Here is a 13,166-nt window from a genome sequence, read left to right on the forward strand (position 1 = left end):
GACATCATTTTGTTGAGCGTTACTTGCGGCAACTTACCTTACAAAAGCGATGATTATTATTTTAAAAATTTTGAAGTAGATCATAAAGCATGCTTTGCAAACTGCACATTCCTCTCTTCCGCCATCCCCTTTCTGGGTGATATGCTCTTCCTTCCCTCCTGTCGTCTTGCCCACAGTTGAGAATACCTCCATTTGATGGTTTAGAATCTTGCTCTGGGTGTAAAATGATTGGAGTCTAAGGATATATTTGTTCTGGAAGAGAGGAGACAGGACAGCCTTTCTGTGTTGCCCGTCTCTCTTCCTGGAACCTCCACCCTCACCCATTTTCTTCTGCCTGGAGCAGTTATCTCTGGGTCCCCCTTAGCCTGCCCCCTGACGCTCCCCGTCTCTGAAGCAGCGGGCGGGCGGCCCCCGTGTCTGAGCCGGCCATCTCTCAGCGCGTTTGCGAGCGCGGTTATCTTTTATTTCTGGCATGTGCTGTTAACACAAGAGTGATCTCGACTTCAGAGATTATCACCTCTCATCTTTCATTCTCCCTTTTCTTCTCTCCTTTTTCTTCCTGCAAGATGATGAAATTACCAGACAAGCCCTCCCTTCCTCCAGCCTAGTCAGAGCTCAGAGATATTTACTTCTCGGGTAAACAGCTGTAATCTCCCTAACCAGACTTTATCTCACAGTTAAGTAAGTTAAATTCTTCTGGTCTAATCCCCCATGTGCTGTGGTTTTTGGAGTATAAAGCATTCGCAGTCTTTTGATATAACATGACAACACGGGACCACTGGATGTGATTAGGCAGCAGGCAGAGGTTTCCATGTAACCAAACGGGAAAAGAAGGGCCCCCTTGGCAAAACAGCTTTGGGCAGAAAAAAAAAAAAAAGCACGGAAAAGTTCATTTGCTCACGAGAGGAACGGAAGAGGGGCATATGGGTGTTTGCAGGGCCCGGACTGTCCCCAGTCATGCAAAAGCTTGGTGGACAGTGAAAATGGAGCCCACCCTTGTGTTTGTGCACTTCCATGCTGTCCCTAATCACGTGACGGCCACCGCGGCCGGGAGAAGACAGGAGAGGCGGACAGTCACTGAGCCTAAGCTTGGAGGTCACGCTGTTCCTAGTGAGAGACACAACACCTGCTCGCACCTCTAGGAAGCAATAGGAGGGCATTTTAAGAACAAAGGCTTAATCCGACTTGGGTCAAATCGTTGAAAGTTCTGGGGCGTGGGAGATGGTTAGGTGATAGGATAGTTAGACAGAAAGGTGTCTGAATGTGGATGGAGACCAAAGCCAGCCTGGGAGACTGGACAGGTCTTGTGTGTGTGGTTGGTGGTGCCGTGGCGGGGACAGAGGGTAGCAGAGCATCTCCGAACGTCGGCATCAGCAGAAGCCAAGGTTGGGAGAAGGAAGGCGCCGGGCGTGCGTGTGTCCGGCGGGCAGGCCTTTGACCGCGGGCCAGGTCTTCACGCCCAGAGGCGACCGTGGCTGCCGAGAAGATGCTCGGCAGCGCTTCCCGTTTCTATGCATAGATGCCATGCGTTGGCTTTCCTTTCCTGTCGACCTTCCAGTCAGTCCTAAATTCGGTTCCCGTTCTCTGCGTCCCCCTGCCTGCCAGTGCCACCGTGCTCTCAGCCAAGCTGTGACACTTCCCCAAGCACCGCCTGTGCATTTTGAAAGCCTGAGCCACACTGTGGGGTTCGGCTGCTCCTGCCACCCTCCCTTTGTGTACGTGCGTGTGAGAGAGAGTGTGTATTTTTGGCCTTAAAGCCCCATTAAAAAGAAGAAGAAAGGAAACTGCCAGGGCCCAGGTCTGAGAGGCAATGTGCAGAGCTTAAGAAGCTGCTCTATTGTCCCCACAGCAGGTGACACTTGGATGGAGGCAGATCCATCAGTCTGTTAGCTCCCCTCCGAGAGCAGCTCCAACACTCGGGTCAGGGTGCGGCGGGGGACTAAGGTGTCTCCCACCCTGTCCCCTGTTTGGGAGAAGACAGGGCCCCAGGCCACCTCTCCAGGGTCCCCTCTCCTTTCCCTCTGGGGGGCCTCGCCCTGCAGAGCCTTGGGAAGTGTGGTCCTCGTGTTTTCCTCTTCCTGCGCTGTCCCCCTCCCGGCAGCCAGGCCTGCTGGGGTCACCGCTGGATGGGGATCACGAACGGATGCCCAGGCCAAGCTGAACCTGGGACTTGCTCTCAAGGGTCCAAGGCACCACACCAGCTGCAGGAACACTTCTAGGCCACGTGTCCCGAATATGCTCCTTGTAGCCCCTCTGCTACCTGCGCCAGCTCTTCAGTCCCAGAGACTTTGGTCCTAAAATAAGTCTCCATCTCCGTGTTTGCCCCGTGCAGAAGCCCCTCGTTGCATTTTGTCAGACTATGGGTGTGTATGTATGTACGTGTATGTAAGTATAAATGAAAGAATGAAAAAAGAAAGGAAAGAAAGAAGGCAGAAAGAAAGAAAGAGAGAAAAGGAAGAAAGAAAGGCAGAAAGTGGGCTTCCCTAGTGGTGCAGTGGTTGAGAGTCCGCCTGCCGATGCAGGAGACACAGGTTCGTGCCCCGGTCCGGGAGGATCCCACATGCCGCGGAGCGGCTGGGCCCGTGAGCCATGGCCACTGAGGCTGCGCGTCCGGAGCCTGTGCTCCGCAACAGGAGAGGCCACAACAGTGAGAGGCCCGCGTACCAAAAAAAAAAAGAAAGGCAGAAAGGAAGAAAGAAGGAAAGAAAGGAAGGAAGAAAGAAAGAAAAGAAGAAAGAAGGAAGAAAAGAGAGAATCAAATAGAACCAAAGGTAAGGTGTTTGCTTTCAATACCTGCCACCAAAATACCAACCCCTGTGCCCCTGCCAACCAAAAAATTCATCTCTTCACCTCTTTTCCCCATTGGTCATTAGCGGGGAGGAGGGGGTAAGGCTGTGCCCTACCTCCTGAGTGTTTAATAAGACATTAGGCATGAATCCTCACTGGGGATTGTCATAGTCTCGGGGCAGCCGGTGGTAGCTGAGTCTGATGAGGCTGTGGGAGGAGGAGGAAGCTGGGGAGACCTGATGGGGAGGCTCTGAGCTGTCAAGGGGCCCTGGACACTGGCCTTCCAAGTGACGGAAGGGAAAGCAGGAGGACATGGGAGGACTCCGAGGAGGAGATGGGTCATTGAAGTCCAGTGCGGCCAAACCTCCAACTCTGGACCTGCTTCCCTGCCTCTTTCCACACTTGTCCTCACGGAGCAGACTTGGGCCGGGGCCCGTGGGGCGAGAGGGCAGAGTTCTGGGCAGGGCCCTGATCCTGCTGGGACCAGCCGAGCTGTCAGCAGGGCGAGTCCCATATCCCCATGTTGGGAGGATCGAGTGGCTCCTCTTCCCAAGGCGAGGCTGAGCATGTCTTACTCTGTGCTGTGGTTGCCTGGCCTCCTGCTGGAATTCCTGACCCTGGTTTGGAGCTGCCCTGTCTGCAGTGCGTCGTGACAGGATCCCTCACCCTGTACACTGGTTTTAAATGTGGTGAAACAAATGTCATAATTTTAAGACTCTAAGTGTCAACAGTCCCCAACAGACGAGGGTTCGATTTATGATTTTTGGACTTTATGATGGTACATAGTGATACATATTTAGTAGAAACCATACTTCAAATTTTGAATTTTGATCTTTTCCCTGCCTAACAATATACCCTGTGTCTTTTCTTGCGATACTGGGCTATGACAGCCACACCATCTCGGGGGTAAACAGCCAACACACATACAACAATTCTGCACCCAGATGACCGTAATGTTTTTCACTTTCAGTACAATAGTCAATCAATGACATGAGATATCCAACACTTTATTCTAAAACAGGCTTTGTGTTAGATGCTTTTGTCCAGGCTAATGGAAGTGTTCTGTTTAAGGTAGGCTAGGCTAACTCATGATGTTTGGTAGGTTAGGTGGATTAAATACATTTTCAATTTATGGTATTTTCAACTGACAATGGGTTGATTGGGATGTAACCCCATCGTAAGTCGAGGAAGGTCTGTAGTGAATACCGAAATGTCGTATATAGCCATTGAAATGATCCAGAATCAAGTGGAAGAATATTCATGGAGCTTTGGACATAGTGATGCCCGTCATGGGACTATGAATGGCCATAACAGTGGTACTGCTGATAGATATTGTTCATCGAGTGCCTTTTAAGTGCCTGGCGTGCTCCTGTATAATCCTGACAATAGCCCTTTATCGCCAACTGACAGTTAAGGAAATAGACTTAGAGGTTGAGTAGCTTGCCCAGGGCTATATAACTTGTGAAGAGGCAAAGCTGGGGTTCAGACTCAGCTCCAGGGCCAGGCTCCAGAGCCAGGAAATATGTGAGCATAGGAACGAAGTCAGTAGAGAAAGGTGTGGAAGTAGATGCTCAGATCTGTGGTCCCGCCTATACATCAATAGGAGGTGGTAAAGAAAGAAGGTCCATGAAAACTCCAGGGGTGACCGAAGTTTCTGGAAGGAGTTGAGGCCTGATCTGGATTTAGGTAAGCAGAGTATTAAGGTGTGTGAGTGAGCATGGGGTGTGTGAGAGTCAGTGAGGGGAAGAGGAAAAGAGGATGGCGGGTTGGTTTAGGAAGACAGCAGGAGCCGAGGCAGCAGATTAATGTGCTTAAATGCTAGCATCCCCACCCTTTCTCTGCATGGATTTGGGAAAATCAATAAACCCTTCTAAGCCCCGGTTGCTCATCAGTAAAGCAGGGATAATGATGGTAAGGACTGTGAGATAATTCATGCAAAGTATTCGATGTCTGGCACAGGCTAAATGCTTCATAAACGTCATCTGTAGTTGAAAATGTTCTTCCTCACTTGATCAACTCCTGGGTTTTTGTGTTATCTTAACTCTACCCCATTCTTTAGGGTCCTCCGGCCACAGAGTCATCAAGTCCAGTTGATTCTCTCTTCATAATATTTGTTCTTTCTTTTCTTTTCTCATGGCCATTACCGTATTCTAGGTCACTGTCGTGACATGTCCAACATACGGCAGCAGATTCCTGCTGGCTTCCTGCCTTCAGCCTTTCTCCACGCCAGTCGACCTGGTACATTAACACCAGATTGTTCCCCAAAACCACTGCTCTCTCTGGCTTCCCTTCCCGCTCAGAACCTTCCAGTGACTCACTCTCGCCTTTTGCTATTCAATCCAGACTTCTTAGCTGAATCACCTACTCCCTACTTTTCCATTTATTGGCCTGTTTCTCAATATGGTTGCTCTTATTGTCTCATAAGCATGCTAGGATCTTTCCCGTCAATGAGGCTTCATTCCTGTTTCCTCCTCCGGGCATAGAGCAAGTTCCCTACATATGAAATTTTAAGTTGCAAAATTTCAAAGATGTGAACATGTGTTTGCATATTCAATCACATAAGTTAATTCACATGTCTGGAGTACATTGTCACATGCATGCATCCTCTACAAGTGGTTGTGCTTTTGTGTACTTTACTGTACAGTACTGTATAGAGTACAGTATGCAGTATCTTTATTTTAAGCCCAGGATGTCCTAAAGCAAGAGTAAAAGCATTGGTATATAGCCGATTGTGTTAGTTGGGTACCTAGGCTAACTTTGCTGGACTTACGAACAAATTGGACTTAGGAACGCACTCTTGGAACTGAACTCGTTCGTATGTAGGGGACTTACTATATACCTCTTCCTCTCCTCCTAGCCAAGCACTCATCTTCCAGCCTGGCTCCTTTGAAAGCCACCTCCTGACCAGCCGAGCTCATGAGATCTCTCTCTTTGGTCGACACCTTTTGTACTCTCCCAGTGCCTTGCTTATTTGGCCAGAAGCTAATAATACACACTCATGAGAAATGGACAGTTTCCCCAGATGGGCTGCAAATCCTCCAGGGAAGGCCATTTCACTTCCTCTTCTATCCCCTGTGGCTCCCAGCACAGGCCAGGGCTGAGCCTAGAGAAGGCACTCCATACATTTAAAAATTAATTTTGTTGAAGAAAGGCAGTAGTGAGAATGCTGATAACGAAGAATAGAAGGTAGGAGAGAAAAGCCTCTTTTCTAGTAAAGTTGGGTGATTTTTGTGATGCAGCAGGAGCTGTGGTTTAGAGTGGCCAGTCACTCATACCCCTGGAAGCCAGCTGTTTCTTTCTCTTGTGTGTCGCTCTGGACCATCCTTATTATTTTCCAACTTTGCTTTCTGCCCTGGAAGCTGCTCTCTGCCCACATCTCCTCTCCTGGGATTCCTGGTAGAGCTCAAAGCCTTTGCAGAAGGCAAGCTGGGAGGGGATTGGTGCTTAGATGTAAGTCCTCTATTGCATACCCCACCCAGGGCCCCACTGGTGGTTCACAATTGGTTGGGAGTGTTTGTTTAATGTCTGAGCAGATGAGTCTAGAGTGTATGAATGAAAAATTGCACATATTGGAATACAATGCAAACCCTTTCACAATAATATGTGGCCATTTGCTGTATCCTGAATGACAAAAACAGCAATAATGGTGATAATCTGATGGGAAGAGCAGAGTGGGATGGATGATGGGTGGGACACCAGGGAACCGATTCTCCGCCCAGGGACTTGGGGTTTCAAGCCAGGCTTTCCATTTTTCTGGGTTTGTGCTCCATACCCAGCTGGCAAGACGCCTCCCTCTGATTCAAAGAGGGGAGAAGAATCCCTCACCCAGGGCTCTTGGGGACGTCAGACTGCTCCTTACGCAAGAGCCTCCTAATGAGTTAAGTGTAAATGAATCAGAAGCAGATGGATTGGATTGTTCTGGAAATACACCCGAGGTTTAAAAATTAAGGGAAAAAGCATTTGGCAAAAGGCATTTTGGGGTTTGCCAAGACCCAGAACATTTGAAAAACAGTTCAAGATTTCTTTTGCTTTTTCTTTTCTCCTTAGTTGTGAAACCCACAATGCTGCCTACAGGTGGTAGAAGGAGACGGCCCCATTCTTCAGACTGATGTTCCTCTTGCCGTGGGGGTGATGGACCCCGGACAGGAGGCACTGGCTACAGAAGCAGGGCCTGACTGTGTCCAGGGGCAAAGCCCCGCGCCCGCCTCTGTTGGCAGGGGAAGGAGGGCCCTTGGGCTTGCAGCTCCCAGCCTGGGCCTCGCCCTCCGTCCGGGCCTGCTCTGGGCTGTTCTCTATGGCGTGCCATGTGCCTGCCGCCTTTCTAAGACTTGACTCACCTTGTCCAAACATGGGGAAGCTCATTACATAAGGGAAGTGGTCTCCAATTTGCTAGGTGAGAAACTCTGGAAGTTAGCAAACGCTAATCCAATAAAATATAAAGTGAAATGTTTATTCTAGAAAAAACCCTTCAAACAATTTTTTTTTATTAGTCACATTTGGCACGGTTGAGCCTTTCCCTGGAGGGACCATCTTGCTGAGGGAAAAAGGAAACAAAGCAACGATCTCAGAGGAAAACTCAACCCAGCAGTTTCTAAATCTGCAACTGGCTGACTGTGTGATTGCACACAAGACAGCAAACCTCTCCATGTTTCGGTTGCCCAATAACCATCTTGCAAGGGTTTCTTTGATTAAGGGCGAATATATGAATCAAATAGGTTGGGGGCTGATTCATGCTGATAATGAATCCTAATGTTCCAGGAGCATTAGGTCTCTGGTGTAATCAACACACGGGCCACTTAGCAAATTCTAGCAGAGTTGTCCCCCGTCCCTCTTTCCCCCAGACACCTACCTGTGAAGTCTGACTCACCTGCACGCCTCTCAGAATTCTGTGCCTTGAAAGCGTGGTGACCTTGGCCCTTCCCCAGGTGGGATGGTGGGAGACACTGGGAGACAGTGGCTCTGTGACCTAGGGTCCTACCCCAAGATTTCTAATTACGTTTCGGGGTCACCCACGTCCAAGTAGAGCTGTCGTCGTGTATGGGCTTTGCCACAACCCTGCCTGGAAAAAGCAATATTGGAGTTTCTCTCTGGTCTTGCTGCTCTCACCCACCGCTTCTAACTGAGGCCCTGTGCTTTGGCGTGGTGAGAGGCTGGGAGCTGCAGGTCAGGCTGTGGGCAGAGTGGGGGCAGAGCACGACTGAACTCCGACCCTCCTCAGAGCCCCCACCCAACCTGTCTTTTCATCCGTTGTTCATTTACCTCTTCATCAGCTGTGTGGGTGCTGGATCTTAGCCTGACCTCCAGCGAAGATAGGTCTGTTCGCCCCTGTCCACGGTGACAATGACAATTGGCCATTGCATAAGTGGTTACCACTTACAGACAGCTTTCACATATATCATCTTGCCTCCTCTCAAAAACCCACAGCAAGTGCAGGGGCCCTCAGATCATCTGGTCACCATCTCATTACAGAGGGGACGTTCTTCCCAAGGTCCCACAGCCACTCAGAGGCCAGGCTTGGTTTAGAGCCTCTTCACTCCCCAGGCTTATACTTGAACTCACCTTGTTCTTGATCAGGATCTTTTTTTTTTTTTTTTAGCGGTTCGCGGGTCTCTCACTGTTGTGGCCTCTCCCGTTGCGGAGCACAGGCTCCGGACGCGAAGGCTCAGCGGCCATGGCTCACGGGCCCAGCCGCTCCGCGGCATGTGGGATCTTCCCGGACCAGGGCACGAACCCGTGTCCCCTGCATCAGCAGGCGGACTCTCAACCACTGCGCCACCAGGGAAGCCTCATCAGGATCTATTTTGTTCTGTGTCCTCCTGTTTCCATTACCGCATGTGGACTGTAAACTCCTTTGGGACAGGGATCATGTCTGGTACATCTCCATAGCTCGCATGGCAAGGGGCTGAGCGTCGTATGTGGAATCTGCTTAACACACATCCAGTGAACAGTGAAAAGTATTGAACTGGGTAGGACTAGATCACGGCGGACAGATTGGCATTGCGTTGCCTGATCTGAAAGAGCTACTCCGGGTCTCTGGGAGCCTCCCTGACTGTCGCGTGCCCTCCACCCTCACCCCCTTTAGTCCTGACACAGACTCCCTGACACCAGCTGTAGCATTATCACCCTTATTAGCACCACTCTCGCAGAGCCAGCTCCCAGCGTGGGCCAAGACATAGAAAAGAAGGTGTGAGCTTCTAGATATCCTTCCAGCCAAGGGAATATGAGGCAGAAGCTCCGGAATTGGAGGGCGGAAGCAGCCCATGTGGGGAGAGCAGGGACAGACCACGTGGTCTTTGAGCTGGAGCCTGGCCCTACCCCGAAGTGCTGGGTGACCTCAGCCCCGCTGCCTCTCGCTGAACGTGAGAACAAAGGTCCTCTCTGTCCTGCCTGCTTGCTCCTTAACCATATGAGTGAGAGGGCCAGTGAGGTCCCATTTTGAACTCCCAGGAGGAAAGGCAGTAGTAATAACGATATGTAGAGGGTCTGGCTTGTTGAGGCTGCCTTCAAACAGAAACTAGCTCACCCCTCGGGGCAGGTGGAGGCCACCTCTAGGAGCTGGGAGCCATTCTGGCTTTGGGGGTGCGGGAGGTATGGGGAAGGGCAAAGAACACGGTAGTTTCATGGACCCTCATTACCGTCCTTGGAATTCCTAGGTGTGTGGGAATGCTGATCAGGCCCGCTGCCTCCCCGGAGTTTCTTCCTCTCAGGGGAGAATTCTGGCTTCCCCATTTCTGACATGATGATTCAGAGCAAAAGTGGACTTGTCAGAGACAGGAAGGAAAGATAAGATAAAAATAAAAAGTTAGCCAGACTTATAAGTTTTTCTGGCCTAAGTTCCCCCTCTCCCTACCCCACAGCATTCACATTCTAGAAAGTCAAAATCCCACAGCAAAGCCAGGAACGGAGGGCCAGGCCACAGGCTCCAGGTCAAGGCCGGAGGGCAGTGGAGGAAGTGATTCAGTGCCCGGGGATGGAGGAGACCGCGGCCTGGGCCAGGATGCAGGGCTCCAGGCGGGGCGTCGGGCTCTGGGCGGGGCCTCAGCCTCAGTGCTGCTCGTGCACCCGCCCCCATCCACCCCAGAGGCAGGCAGCCGGGAGCCATGTGATTGATGGGCCCCAGCTTGAATGGAAAGTCCAGATTCCAGGGACACACAGCTTAAGAGGCAGGAGAAAACCCACCTCTCACATCTGCAACAAAATTAAACTAAATACATAAAATTTGTTAGTTTACAAATAGAACTGTTACTTGTTACTCGGAGTATTAACAATCTCCTTTTTTTGATTAAAAAAATGTATTTTTAATTAAAAAAATTTTTTTCCCGGTAATGCCCGTGAAAGACGTTTGTTTCAGTTGCCAACATTTCTGCAGAACTAATGTGGGTGGATTGTGACAGATATAATTTCTCCATCCTACAGTTTCATCAGCTTGAGTTCTGTTAAACTATACCCGCTGGGCTTAGCTCCTTTTAAAGTTTCCGCTTTGACAGGTAGATTTATTAGTCTTGAAATTTGTACAAATCAGATGTCACTCGTGGCAACTTGTCAAAATGTCAGTCTGGCGAGGCGGCATGAAAGGCTTTCTGGAGAAGGAGACAGCGGTGAGGCAGGCTTTAAAGAACTCCAGCGCGAGCTGAGGAAGGAATGGGGCCATGGCAGCTTCTTGATCCTGAGGTTTTACTTTATTGAATGTCTCGGGCTGGACAGCGGATGGGCCGTCCTATCCCGGGTCTCTGAGACCTCAAGGCTGACAGCCCCCGAATCATGGCTCCTGTCTATTGCAATGTCAAGTTTCTTTGCTTGTTATGTTCACTTAGTGGGAGAAGGCCAGGGGTGCCGGCGTGGGGAAGGAGAGTGAATCCAGGTCTTTTGGTTTCCAAGAATGCTGGCTGGGTCCGGGGCGATGGAGGGGTGTTTCGGGGTGGGCTCCCCTGGACGGAACTCAGCGCAGCCTCCTGGCTCATCAACCAAGATTTGAGTTCCACTGGGGAGAGAATGCAGCAAGAGGGAGAGGAAGGTCTCAGGTGGGAACTACAGGAGGGGACAACCCGGCACAGCCCCAGGGGACCCAGGGCCTCCCTTTCCCAGTCTACTGGCTTCCCAGACTGACTTGGTCCTGATCACTTAATCAAAGATCCCACACTCTGGTCACCTCCATCATTATCTTAGTTTGACACAGAGGGAAATGTTATTAATAGTCAGAAACGTATCTGAATATTTTTCCCCTGGGGCAGTGGGCAGGAGTGCTGTAGAAAGAACTCAGCCAGGGAGTCGGGTGGACGGGACATTCAGGGCTCTGAGAAGGTGCCCTCTTGATGTGAAGGCCAGGGGTGCCAGTATGGGGAAGGAGAGTGAATCCAGGTCTTTTGGTTTCCAAGAATGCAGGGCTCGTGCTGCTGCAGGGGAAATATAATTCTGGTGGGGGAAGCTCTTACTGGACGATTGCACCGTTTGCCCATCTGTTGGTCCGTGTGTCTGCCCCGGGATGTCGGAAGACACCCAAGAAAGCTGCAGTGCTCAGTATTCCTACCACCTCTCTCTCCCATTCACCGAGAGGTTCAGGTGGGCTTGACACTGATGTCTTCAGAGACATAAAGCAGCTCTGAGACCCACACCGGATAGCTGGGTCTTCTCTTACTCCCAAGCAGGGGGTTGGGGAACTGCCAGGCTGACCTCCTCACTGTCACCTTCCCATCTACCCCCACCCTTTCTGGTCCCTCGTTTGCCTCTGAACTGTGCTGTCTCAGCCTCGGGCCAGGCACGACTTGACTTGAGAAGTGTGAAGTGTGCTCTCTCCCGCCCCATCCCCTGCCTTCTCCCCGCTCCTCCTCATTTCTTTGCCTGTTGAATTATTGAAGGCTTTTTTCCTTCTGAGTTCCCAGAAACTCCTGCTCCAATGCAAATGCCTCTCTGAGGGAGGAGACACCTCCTTACTGGGGATGAGGTGACAATACTGCTGAAAGCAAGGAAGTATTCTGTGGGGGCCAGGATCAGGGAAGAGAAAGCACAGGCACCCAAGGGGACCTGCCCCAGCTCGTGATATTTTTGAGAGGCCGACCTGCTTGATGCACCCCTGTCCCGTTTCCAGAGCGGGGAGCCAGGCTTTTTAAAGAGAGACAGGCAGGCCAGGTAAGGGGAGGCCGGCAGGGAGCCCCGAGGACCCTTCCCGGCCTCTCACCTGCCTTGCTCTCTAGTGAACGGAAGGGGACTTCCACTTGGCCCTCTGATCCCCCAACAGCACAGGTGTTTGTGAGTGACCGAGTCCTTCTCTGTCAGCAGCGTGGAGTCCGAGGCGTCAGGTGGGGGATTTTCCTCTCGCTGGGCCCGGGGAGGTGTCCTGTCGGTATTCTTGCTGAAAAGGACAAGAATCGAGTCCACCGTTTATCTTTTCTGGTTGGCGCCTGGCGTGCTGAGGAACTGAGATTATCCCAGGTGAAAAATCTCAGACATTAAGAGGCACGATAATGATTACAGTCATGATGATATAATAACAGGGGTAGTTATCCTAATAATCCCGTAGGATGTATAGCCTGTCTTTCAAAGCACTCAAAACACTCTCGCGTCTGTGATCTCACATCCTTACAACCTGCTTCTGGGGGAGACGTGGGGTGGAAGAGGCTCTCTCAGCTACGTGGGGAAACCGAGGCACCTAGCTCATGCCATTCACTCTGGGCCCTTTAACTCAGCCACGTGACTCCTGGAAAAATGAATCTTTACGTTCGCTATCGCCCAATTATTTTGAGCTGCCATCCTGTCCCTGAGAGTGGAACACACACACACATACATCTGTGGCTTCCAACCCCCAAATGGGCCATTACTGAGAAGCGCTTCAGTTTACAGAGTTGAAAGACTTAATCACCAGCCTCCACCCCAGCCCTCTTTTCTCCAGTGCTGCGCGCCGGTTCCCTCATCAAAAGGGAACAGGGAAGAGGCAGATCTGAGGGTTTTCACAGGGGAAAACTCTTTAAAAGAAATCACTATGTGTCATAGTGCAGGGTGACTTCCTTTCATGTGGCAAATGCATTCTGGCAGCTCCCCGCTCCACATCAGATAGATCATTACAGTGGGGACGGGTGGGATGGGGGGAGTCTTCCCAGCCCCTCCTCCCAGGGCAGCTCGGCCCATCACAGGGAGGTGGGCTGGGGTCACTTTCAAAGGGCGAGCGTGGGGTCCTAAGGGGCTAATGAGTGGAGAACAGAGAAAAAGCGGTGGGTGCTCATTGCTCGCGGGAGTCCTGTGATCCTCTGTAGTCAACGTGTCTCCGCTTGGTAATTTTAGGGCAGGCAGCAGGGAGAGAGAACGCGGGCTGGGGGGAAAGATGAGGAGGCGGGGAAAGGCAGGGGAGAAGAAGGAAAAAAAAAAAAAACACCCCACCAGCCTGT

General features: G+C 51.0%; 1 long non-coding RNA gene across 1 annotated transcript; it reads left to right on the plus strand.

Moving 5' to 3' along the window:
* The first annotated feature begins 1,590 nt into the window (after positions 1–1,590).
* Positions 1,591–7,158, plus strand: LOC307068747. The gene is made up of 3 exons (XR_013811471.1): positions 1,591–2,771; positions 4,391–4,473; positions 6,835–7,158. It is a non-coding gene; the product is annotated as an uncharacterized lncRNA (long non-coding RNA).
* Positions 7,159–13,166: the final 6,008 nt, after the last annotated feature.

This window comes from Hyperoodon ampullatus (assembly GCF_949752795.1).
Source record: "Hyperoodon ampullatus genome assembly, chromosome: 20".
NCBI lineage: Eukaryota > Metazoa > Chordata > Mammalia > Artiodactyla > Ziphiidae > Hyperoodon > Hyperoodon ampullatus.